The sequence below is a fragment of the Pinus tabuliformis genome, chromosome 6 (assembly GCF_031772625.1).
Source record: "Pinus tabuliformis cultivar Carrire ecotype Pingquan chromosome 6, CPIR1, whole genome shotgun sequence".
In the NCBI taxonomy this organism is placed as follows: Eukaryota; Viridiplantae; Streptophyta; class Pinopsida; order Pinales; family Pinaceae; genus Pinus; species Pinus tabuliformis.
Window position 1 is genome coordinate 830,467,408 of NC_142292.1, and position 11,773 is coordinate 830,479,180.

At 35.5% G+C, this 11,773-nt stretch overlaps 2 pseudogenes; both read left to right on the top strand.

Annotated features, from left to right (window-relative positions):
- Positions 1 to 8,288, top strand: part of LOC149261402 (glutamate synthase 1 [NADH], chloroplastic-like) — a 37,272-nt pseudogene extending 28,984 nt beyond the window's left edge.
- Positions 8,289 to 9,499: 1,211 nt separating this feature from the next.
- LOC149261403 (glutamate synthase 1 [NADH], chloroplastic-like) lies at positions 9,500 to 11,461 on the top strand (annotated as a pseudogene).
- The last annotated feature ends 312 nt before the right edge of the window (positions 11,462 to 11,773 follow it).

The following is an 11,773-nucleotide window of genomic DNA, read 5'->3' on the forward strand; positions in this document are numbered from 1 at the left end:
GAATGTATGTTTGCATGTTTTGTGGGCCATTTGTTTAAATATGCATTTCATTGTCCAAGCATAAAATTAAGGCTTTGGAAATGTTGTTACTTACTATGAAAAAATATGGAATATAATCTCTTGGTTCCATGGGGAATGACACACCTTTAGCTGTGATGTCAAATAGACCAAAAATAATATTTGAGTATTCAAGCAGATGTTTGGTCAAGTAATAAGTCCTCCTATTGATCCAATTCATGAAGCAATTTTCACCTCAATGGAATGCACGATTAGTTTAGAAGGGGATCTTATAGAAACTAGTGAGAAGTAGTGCCATCAACTTTCTTTTAAAGTTCTTATTCTTTCCATTGAGGAAACAATAGAAATATAAAAATGAAGTATTAAGGTTGGCGTTGCAGAGTGCTTGATATCACATTTCCAAAAGAACGTGGCTCTAGAAGATTGGAGGAGAACTTGGATAGGATATGCTCCAAGACTCGTCTTGCAATTTGTGAAGGTTAAAAATTACTAGTGTTATCAAATAGAGGTGGGTAATATAAATTCCTTTACTTCCTATGGTTATTCTAATAGAAAAAATAGACTTTAATCATTCTTATCTGTATACAATATTTTCCCTTGTATAGATAGTGGTTAAATTTTCCTAACCCCAATAAGGATGAAAGTGGCACTAAATAGATCTTGAATTTTGTAGCTACATCATCCAAGCAGGTCCATGTTAGATGTTGGTGTTGTGCATCACCATCTTGTCTCGAAGTTAGGGAATAATCAATTTGGATTGATTATAGAGTTAGGGGAACCACACAAAGTGCACCATTTCTGCATGCTAGTAGCGTTTGGAGTAGATGATATATGCCCCTGCATAGCAATTGAAGCTATATGGAGACTATAGTTGATGGTAAAATCCCACGAAAGAAGAATGGAAACTTACATAATAAAAGAAAGTTGGTTTAGAAATGAATCAAAGCAAGTAAATATGGCATGTTTAAGGTTTTAGGGAAGATGGGAATTTCTACTTTGGATTCTGACAAAGGTGATCAAATTTTCAAGGCACTTGGAATTTAATTAGAAGTTGTTCAAAGGTGTTTTACTAGAACACTAAGATGGGTGGAGGGGGAAACGTTTGAGATGCTTGCTCAAGATACACTATGTTTGCATAATTTGGCATTTCCTAGTCATCTTTTACCCAAAGGGAATGTTGATGCACATGCTTTACCTAATCCTACTGACCATCATTGGTGTAAATATGGTGAAGTGCATCTAAATGACCCATAAGCCATTGTAAAGATTTAAGAAGAAGTTCACACAAATAGTGTTGTAGTGTATAAGAAATACTCTAAAATTATTCAAAATTTAAACAAACACTATTTGCGAGGGATGCTTAAATTTAAGTACCAGATATGAAGATTCCTTTGGAGGAAGTTGAACCTACTAGTGACATTGTGAAGTGATTCTGCATAGATGTTGTTTTTTATGGTTCATTTTCAGTGGAGGCTCATACAACTTTGGCGATTGCAAACAAAAAAATGGAGAAACTATAATATAGGTCTGCATCTTCATCTATCTTTTAGAACAATATTAATATAAGTGAAAAATTTCCAAAAAATAAGAAGAATCATCAATGCTACATGTGTTTTTACTTATGAAAATGAGACACTGAAAGATACCTTATACCAATTTCTTTCATGCACCATCAATATTAATATTTATTTCTGCCTTAGTTTATGTGCCTTAGGTGAAGGAGGAGATAATCCATTGTGGTTAGGACCACTCCTGATGGCTCTGTGAATCCTAAAAGAAGTGAAATCTAACAAGTTGAGAGAGGGAGGTTTGGTGTTTCTAGTGTTTATCTTACTAATGCAACTGAAATTCAGATTAAGATGGCTCAAGTATGGAATTTTATTTTCAGGGAGTCTATAGAAGGTATTTTATTGATGATATTGGTGGTAGTTTGGGAGAGTGCATATTCTATGATAACATCATGATTTTCACTTATTTCCAAGACATGTTGTTAAGCTTATTATGTTTTGTGCATGGTATACTTTCAGGCATGCATGTAAAGGCTCCTTCATTAGACTGGATATTTACTATTAACATTTATTTTAAATGTTCCTTTACAAGGTGAAATTCTTGGTGAGAGTGGTGAACTTCATGGCCATAAAGTCATTGGTGATATTGTTGTTACTGTTGAAAATAACAACAAGAAATGTTAAAAATAACATCTATAAATTCTAATTTAATTTGTTCTTGAATTAAATTGTGAATTAAATCGAAACTCTATTCTCATAGCAACTTGTAATAGTTAACTAAGTTAATTTGACTTAGTTGGCTTAAGAAATTCGAGTTGGAAGTCTATCTAGAGTCATATAGAGTGATCCCTAAATTTTAGGGGCCCAGGTTGAGTTCTTTTGAGTTGTAATTAATTAAATTAGTCTAAATGAGTTATGTCAATTAAAATAGTTCTAATTGTTGGAGGAACTAGTAGGAGGTCTAGTAGTGGGGACGTGCACTAATGCATCTTCACTGCCACACTAGTTAGCAGAAGATTCACTCATAAATAACTCATGCATGTCAGTTCAGAGGGAGACCCAGTTGAGATTATATTTCAGGGATAATGTACTATCAATTATATAATCTTCCGAGTTTTACAAATGGTGCATGCAATCAGTTGAGGGCCTATGGATGGATTGCATAGTCATGGGTGGAGAATTTTCCTAATTAAATATGGGATAATTCTCTTAGGAATTGTGAAAGGAAGTAGGAGCTTAGAAGGATAATAATTTCACTAAGTATTGGCCAAAGGAAGTCATTTAGAAAGAGGATAGGAAATACTTGTGCAAGTTGAGCTCAAGGTTCAACAGATCATATTGTATTCATCCAAGGCTTGCCTAGGAAGTAGAGAGATAGATTATACTTGTGAGGATTTGTTCATGTTGAACAAGCATTGTATTTTCTTCTCAGATCTTCTCGTTAATGCAATATAGATAGTCGGGGTTTTTTAGCAGTGGCTTTCCCTAGAGAAATATCGTATTATGTGCGATTGAAATTCTTCCTTTTCTGCTTATTGTTTTCATCGATCAATTTTGGTTTCCGCTGAAGAGTATAGTAGATTCTTGTCTTATGTTTTAGCATATCACATAATTTGTTGAATCTACAATAAAAATCTACATGGTATCGGCACTGAAGACGATATAGAAGAGGAGAATTCTAGTTTGTTGTGCAGGTGAAATCGAATTTACGAGTTCATACTTCAGAGTCAACAATATGTCATTCTAAGGTTTGAGACTTGATTATGCCTTGGATGGAAGCTCAAATTACATAGCTTGGAAGGACGGGATGTTAGTGTTGGAAGACAATGGCCTTAAGGAATTCATAGTTCATGATATTCCTAAGCCTCTAACATCTAATGCTAAAGATATGTCTGAATGGAGAAAGTGTGTGGAAAAAGTGAGAAGGATTATCCTTGAAGGAGTTAGAGATCACATTGTCTTGAATATCCACGGTAAAGACACTACATTTGCAATGTGGGAGGCATTCAATAACTTGTTTAAAAATAGAAGTGACCATAGGAAGTTGGCGCTGAAGGACAAACTCAGAAAGATAAAGATGGAGAAGGATGACTCTATTCCAAAGCACTTGATCAAGTTCACCCATTGTCGGGATGAGCTTGGAAGTGTCGGGATTACTGTTTCTGAAGAAAATCTAGTGATCCTAGCACTTCTAGGGCTTCCCAAGAGATGACACAGTTACTAGGACTCTGTTAATGTGAGGGAGAAGCTACCAAAGTGGGAGCGGTTGTGGTCCGACATGGTACAAGAAGAGTTTTGGTGGAACACCAGAGATGGGACCTCTTCCAAAGAAGTGGAAGAGGACTTTGCATAAGTTAGCAAAGAAAAGAAATCCTAAGGGAAATAAGTCCCAAGGCAAGGAGGACGGAAAGAAGAAGGACTTGTCAAACATCAAGTGTTTTCACTGTCACAAGTACAGGCACTATGCCACAAATTTCCCACATAATAAAGTAAGCAAGAAGAAGTCTGCAATAGCAGTAGTAGGTGAAGCTCTAGCTTCACAATAGAACTTGATTTCACTCTCATTGCATGCATGGCCAACACTATAATGGGAAGCATGTGGTATCTTGACAGTGGTTCCTCATTCCATATGACGGGGAATAGAGATATCTTTAGTGACTTTGAGGATAAAGACCTTAAGAAAAACATAGAGTTTGGAGATGATGGGAGGTATAACGCGGCCGACATCGATACAATTACCTTTAAGAGGGAGTCTGGCTCCCCTCTCAAAATCACAGATGTGATGTATGTTCCAGTACTAAAGAAGAATCTTGTTTCCATCACAGTATTGGAAGACCGTAGCTACGGTGTGATTTTTACAAAGGAAAGGTTTTCCTTAGACACATCACCACGGGACAAGTGAAAAAGATCGGTGTGTGAGTCAAGAACCTGTATGCACTTGAGGTACAAGATACATGCAAAGCCTTGAGGAGCAAGGCATACATTAAAGACTTGGTGGTTGAGAGGGAGCATGAATTACCTCTCAACATACAACCTTAGAAGCAGCCTCAAAAGGTTGTGGAGCAACCACAATTAGAGAAGCAGAGAGGAGACCGAGTGGAGGCATCCACTCAAGCAAAGACATATAGTAGGGGGGAATTTTGATCCAAGTGGGCAGAGGTAGAACATGCATCCATACCTCCTGGTGAGAGGTGGGGCGATATGAAGTAATAGTCCCAGGAGTGCAGAAATTTGGGCAGGGTCCATTGAGATATTTGTCTCATGGATCATTACATTGCTACGGGATCCCAATTACACAATAACATGATGGATCAATGGTGCTTGATGCAGTCAGATGTCAGAGTGACATAGGAAGAGACTAGCAAAAGTCAGATACTGGGGAGTGCAAAGCATAGTTGGTAGCAATGCAAATGAAAAATTGTAGAGTCAACATAAGCGCAAAGTTTTCAGTAGACAATGCAGGAGCTAGTAGCAATTAGAGACTCTGGTGATAGATGCATCATAATGATTCAGTTTGGATGTTTTTTCAGTTTCATAAGTTGCAGTAGCAACAACACTAGAGAGAAATGTTGCATGCAGAACATTCCAAAGGTACCAGATCGAGATAGAGTTGAATTCCTTTCTTGTTGAGAGAAAGTGTTGAAAAGTAACAAGAAAAGTTAAAAATAACATCTAGAAATTCTAATTTAATCTGTCCTTGAATTAAATTGTGAATGAAATCGAAATTCTATTCTCATAACAACTTGTAATAGTTAACTAAGTTAATTTGACTTAGCTGGCTTAGGAAATTCAAGTTGGAAGTCTATCTAGAGTCATGTAGAATGATCCATAAATTTTAGGGGTCCAAGTTGAGTTCTTTTGAGTTGTAATTAATTAACTCAGTTTAACTAAGTTATAGTTGATTAAAATAGTTCTAACTGTTGGAGGAACTAGTAGGAGGTCCAGTAGTGAGGAAGACCCGGTTGATATTAGAGTTCAGGGACAATGTACTATCAATTTATAATTTTCTGAGTTGTACATATTGTGCATGCAATTAGTTGAGGGCCTATGGATGGATTGCACAGTCATGGGTGGAGAATTTTCCCAATTAAATATGGGTTAATTCTTTTAGGAATTGTGAAAGGAAGGAGGAGCTTGGAAGGCTAGGAATTTGGCTAAGTATTGGCCAAAGGAAGTTAGTCAGGTAGAGGATAGGAAATACTTGTGCAGGTTGAGCTCAAGGTTGATAAGAGCATACTGTATTCATCCAAGGCTTGCCTAGGAAGTAGAGAGATAGATTGTACTTGTGCGGGAATTGTTTGGTTTGAACAAGCATTGTATTTTCTTCTCATATCTTCTGGTTAATGCAATATAGATAATCAAGGTTTTTTAGAAATTGCTTTCTCGAGAGAAATATTGTGTTATGTGTGATTAATATTCTTCCTTTTCTGCTTATTGTTTTCATCGATCAATTTTGGTTTCCACTAAAGAGTAGAGTCGATTCTTGTCTTGTGTTTTAGCATATCACATAAGATTTTGAATCTACAGTAAAAATATACAGTTACAAGAAATTAAACTACCGATGTAGGGCTTATTAGCCCTCCACATCATGATATTTATTCTGTTGAAGATCTTGCACAAATTATTTATGATCTTAAGGTAATTATAGAGATTATACTTGAAGAATTTTAGTTTTGATTTTTAAAGAATTTGTACACATTGTTTTGTTATGTGCTATTTTATTTGTATTCAGTTCTTACAATGGTCTAAGAATTTGGCATGACTTGGGATATCCTAGAAGGAGATGAATTGGGCATTCCAATTGAAGATTAGAAGGCTTTGTTCCTGGAATTTATATGTATTTCTATCAACTAATCTGTGAAAAATGCATATAATAATTTATGCTTAAATACTAGTAAGGCCATTCTTTTTTACATGAATTGCATAGGCACAATTTTCATCTAAATTGTGGACTATAATTTGATGTGCGTGTTCTGGATGGTCTAGACTTTGGAGGTTTATTTGAGTATTATATTTCTTCCCAATCCCTTTTTTCTTGAACTGCACACAATTTCCAATGTTTGTTAGCCTGAATAATTAAATGTACATCTCCTAAAAGTACTGCCAACCAAAGTTGGTCAAAACCATCTACCTTCCTCCTAAACAAATTATGGGGGGCTTTACATGTAGTAAGGTTTAATTTTCAAGATATGAGGTTTGCAGTATTGGAAGGTGAGAAAGACATGTTTGATTATTATGATGGCTTTTGCTGCAGAATCCTAATCCAAGAGCTAGAAACATCATAACGCTGGTTTTTGAAGCTAGAGATGGAGTGATAACAAGTGGTGTAGTAAAGGGCCATGCAAATCATGTATTTATTTTAGGACATGATGGTGTTACCAGAGAATCTTGATGGACAGGAATAAAAAATGTTGGGCCGCTATAAGAACTTGGGCTAGAAGAGAATCATCATACATTGGTGTCTAATGATTTGCATGGTTGTAAAATTATACAAACAGATGGTCAATTAAAAATAGTAAGAGATGTTATCATAGTTTCTCTCCTTATTGCAGAAGAGTTTGATTTTAGTACATCACCCCTTATCAGTATAGGTTGCATCATGATGCACAAATGTCACAAAAGCACATGGCTGGTTGGTATTGCTACTCAAGATCTTATTTTAGGGGAAAAATTTGAAGGAGAACCAGAGCATGTCATTAATTAATTCTTCATGCTTGCCGAAGATGTTTGTGAACTTATGTTTGAGATGGGTTTCAATGCTATAAAGGAGATGCCCGATCGTGAAAATATGCTAGATATGGATAAAGAGGTTATAAACAATAATGCAAAGCTTGAAAATATTGATATTTCTGTGCTACTTTGGTCTGCAATTGAGATTCACTTAGAAGTTGCTCAATATTGTGTTCAGGCCCAAGATTATGGTCTAGATATGGCCTTAGACCAAGCGCTGATTAGTATTTCAAAGGTCGCTCTAGAAAAAGGTATACTTGCTTCCATGGAGATGTCCATAAGGAATGCTAATAAAGATTTTGGTACAATGCTTAGCCATGAAGTTACAAAAAGATAACATATGACATGTTTTCCCATAGACACGATTCATGTAAAATAACAGGCAATGCAGGTCAGAGCCTTGGGGAATTCCTTTGTTCAGTTGTTACCCTAAAGTTGGACGGGGACATAAATGATTATGTTTGTAAGGGTTTATCAAGAGGCAAGATCGTGATTTACCCTCCTAGAAGAAGATGGTTTGATCCTAAAGAAAACATTGTCATTGGGAATGTTGCTCTATATGGGGAAACAAGTGGAGAATCATACTTCAATGGTATGTAAACATAGAGGTTTTGTGGGAGGAATTTAGGTGCAAAAGCAGTGGTTGAAGGAGAAGGAGATCATGGATGTGAATACATGGCTGGTGGAACTGTGGTCATCTTAGGAAAAACTAGGAGGAATTTTGCAACTGGAATGAGTGGAGGTATTTCCTATGCTCTTAATGTTGATGGAAAATTTGATTCAAGATGCAATATCGAGTTGGTAGACCTTGAAAATGTTGAAGAGGAAGATGATGTAATGAAACTATAAATGATGATATAACAACACTAACATCACTCTAGCAGTTAGATGACAAGAGAAGTCCTTTCTGATTTTGAAGCTTTCCTCCCAAAGTTTGTGAAAGTATTCCCACGATACTATAAAAGAGTGTTACAAGAAATGAAGGATAGGAATATTGCGAAGGAAGTAGGTGTTGAAAATGCAACAAGATGATGGAGCTTAGTGAAAAGAAGTCTCCTTCACTAAGTGGGCCCACAGGCTATTTTTGGCGCAAAGTCTATTTTCAGACTATGTCTATTTTTAGACATATGGATCATGGTCTATGAGTTGTAGGATGCTATTTATGGATGATTGGTCATGTTGGTAAAAATAGATGGACCTCTATTTGTAGACATATGGGCAGAGTCTATTTTTAGACTGCCAGTCAAAAAATAGAACAATCGAATATTATTAGCTCTTAATAATATTTGGACTATAAACATTATCTTATCCTCTTGCAGCACTTTTGTTCGGGCTACGGATGTGGCACATGCAACTGCCAGAAGGAAATACGCTTTTCCTATGGGTTAGTTGAGCTATTGCATGATGGACTTCAGTTAGAACACAAGTGATTGAGTTTGGTGGAGTTGATTGAGGAGTTGATGGAGTTGTGTTCAGTTTGACTTAGTTGAACTAGTTGTATTTAGTCTAATTTCAAAATACACTAGTGATGAGTGATGTGAATTAATTATTAATTAATTCACTAATTATTAACTCATAAATCAACTAAAGAATACATCAGTTAAATTAGTGCATGGACAGTTCAGTGGAGACAAGTGTTAGAGGTGGGTGAAAGGGTGAGACTACTATCAGTTGTGACTATAGCTGTGCATGAGATTTGCACAATCATTGATTGAGATTTCCAATGAGGATTGCACAGTACAAGCCAACGTAATTCGAACTTGGATCTAATCTATTCTCAACTTGGATTGCGCAGTAGAGGCAGACAAACAGTGGAGGAGATTTGAACTCGTGACTCGTTCAGATCTGAGCTAGTTTGTGTGTAGCATGTGGAGATAGTACTGAGTACTTGTGAGGAGTATTGCACTATGTATTGTTACATGTTCTCTATCATTATAATATGCAGATAGTTGGGGGTTTTCAGCTGTATGCTTTCCCCATTACATACTGTGTTGATATGTGTGATTGATGTTTTCAATGTGTGCATGCGATTGTTTTTTTTAATTCTGCAAATTGATGATCAATGGTAGAGGAGGTTATGTATTATGCATGCATTCCGCAAATAGTGTATAATCAGGATAATCTCTATGAATAAGTGTTATATTATTCAAATTTCTATAGTAGGGGAGGCTGATTTGATGAAGAAAGATGTATTTGAGGAGTTTCAGAGGATGGAAAAAATTTCTTCAAATCAACATAAAAAAATGACAAGGCTTATAAAGTACATTTTCATGTAGTGCAACTCATTTTTTGTTTATTTTTAATTTCAATTGTATAACATGTATATCATCATCAAATATTAACTTCACCATATAAAATCCTTGAATCCTTTAAATGATTCGACAATCTCATAAAATATTAAGTTGTATAAATGTTGAGTGTGATGGCTTCGTCACGGGGCTAACATTTCTATCTAGTTTGTAGCAAAGTGAACAGAAAGTGGTGGCATAAAGACCTACAAAAATAGATAATGTAGTTAAGCACCATGGTTTTATGATGTATGAGTGTGAGAGTCTTGCATATATAGATTTTGTAGCATGAAGGAATGATTGGAAAGAAGTGGTTGAGAAAAACAAGCCAGGGCCACTACTGAAGACACAATCAACTAGGTGTATGGATTGTGGAACCCCCTTTTTTCATCAGGTTATAGTCCAAACATCATTTATTTGCCCCTAATTATTTATTAAAATAGAAAGTGAAACATAATGTAGTCATATAATTCAAAATTCATATGTTATAACTTATATTCACTGTCTGAGTGTTTTCATTTTTGTATATTGCAAAGCTTCTTAATTACATTCCTTGTTCTAGTATATTTTTTGTTTTGCTAGATTGCACACTTGTTTGTATTATGAAAGTGTGAAATTTTTTCCTTTGTGCAGGGTAATAGTGGATGTCCTCTTGGGAAAAAAATACCTTAGTGGAATGAATTAGTGCAACAAGGGCGTTGGTGAGAAGCATTTGACTAGCTACTGGAAACACATAATTTTCTAGAATTCACTAGACGTGTATGCCCCGCCCCTTGAGAAGGTGCGTGTGTACCAGGAATAATTTAAAATTTGGTATCTATTAAAAGTATTAAATGTGCCATCATTAATAAAGCTTTCGAATAAGGTTGGATGGTTTCACGTCCACTTGAGAAGAGGACATGGTATGTGTATTTCCTTTATAATTCTTAATGCCATTCTTATGATTCTTATCATTTTGAAAATAATATGTCTGTTTTCTATGATGTGGTGAACTAGATATTGATATGGATGGGTCATTGGGTGTAGGAAGAAAGTTTCTATAGTGGGCAATGGGCCAACTAGTTTGGTTGTTGTTGATCAACTTAATAAATCTCATGGGAACTTTGTCACTGTTTATGAATGTGCTGATTGAATTAGAGGTCTGATGATGTATGGAGTTCCTAATATGAAAACAAACAAACTTGATGTTATCCAACGACGTGTTGATCTGATGGTAGAGGAAGGTGTTAATTTTGTTATGAATGAAAATGTTGGAGTTGACTCTCTTTTCTCTGTGGAGAAGCTTTGCACTAAAAATGATGCTCTGCTTTTGGCATGTGGTGCAACAAAACCAAGGTACACCTTCTATATTTGATTTCAATTCATATTTTTCCCATAGGAGTCGAGGCCCTTGTTGTATAGTGTAAATTTATTTTATATATATATATATATATATATATATATATATATTGTAGGGATCTTCCTGTGCCTGGTCGTGAATTAATGGGAATACATTTTTCTATGGAGTTCCTTCATTCAAATACCAAGAGTTTGTTGGACAATGGATTTCAAGATGGAAATTTTATTTCTACAAAAGGGAAAAGGGTGGTTGTCATTGGAGGAGGAGACATTGGAATTGATTGTATAGCAACAACCATAAGACATGGATGTAGCAATGTTGTGAATTTGGAGCTCCTTCCACAACCCCCAAATTCTCGTGCTCCTGGGAATCTTTGGCCTTAGGTTTGTCTTTGTTCATCTTCATCTAAATAAAAATTATCTATCTATTATTTTCTAGCATGTTGTATGTTAGTGAAATTCCATGATCACGGGTCTTTGTTCACTTTTTGGTAGTGTCCTAAGGTTTTCTGAGTAGATTATGGCCACCACAAAGCTATTACCAAGTTCTGTAAAGATCTCATGCGGGATCCCGCATGAGATCCCACATGAGATCCATACTAATGGTCGAGTCTTTAGAATTGATGAATTCACTTACAATGCCTTGGAAACACAATGTTAATGTTTTGAAGTGATGAAACAATATTTCACGTGTAAATTGTAGTTCAACCAATATTAAGTTGGAAATTCATATTGTGATACTTGATATTAATATAATTTATGTGGTTGAAATTAAGTATTGTTATTAACATATGTAACTTTGTGTTTTCATATTAGATGAACATAAACATTATATGACATCTTTTTAATTTAATTGCAAAATCATACTAATTAATTTATGTTGATTAATAA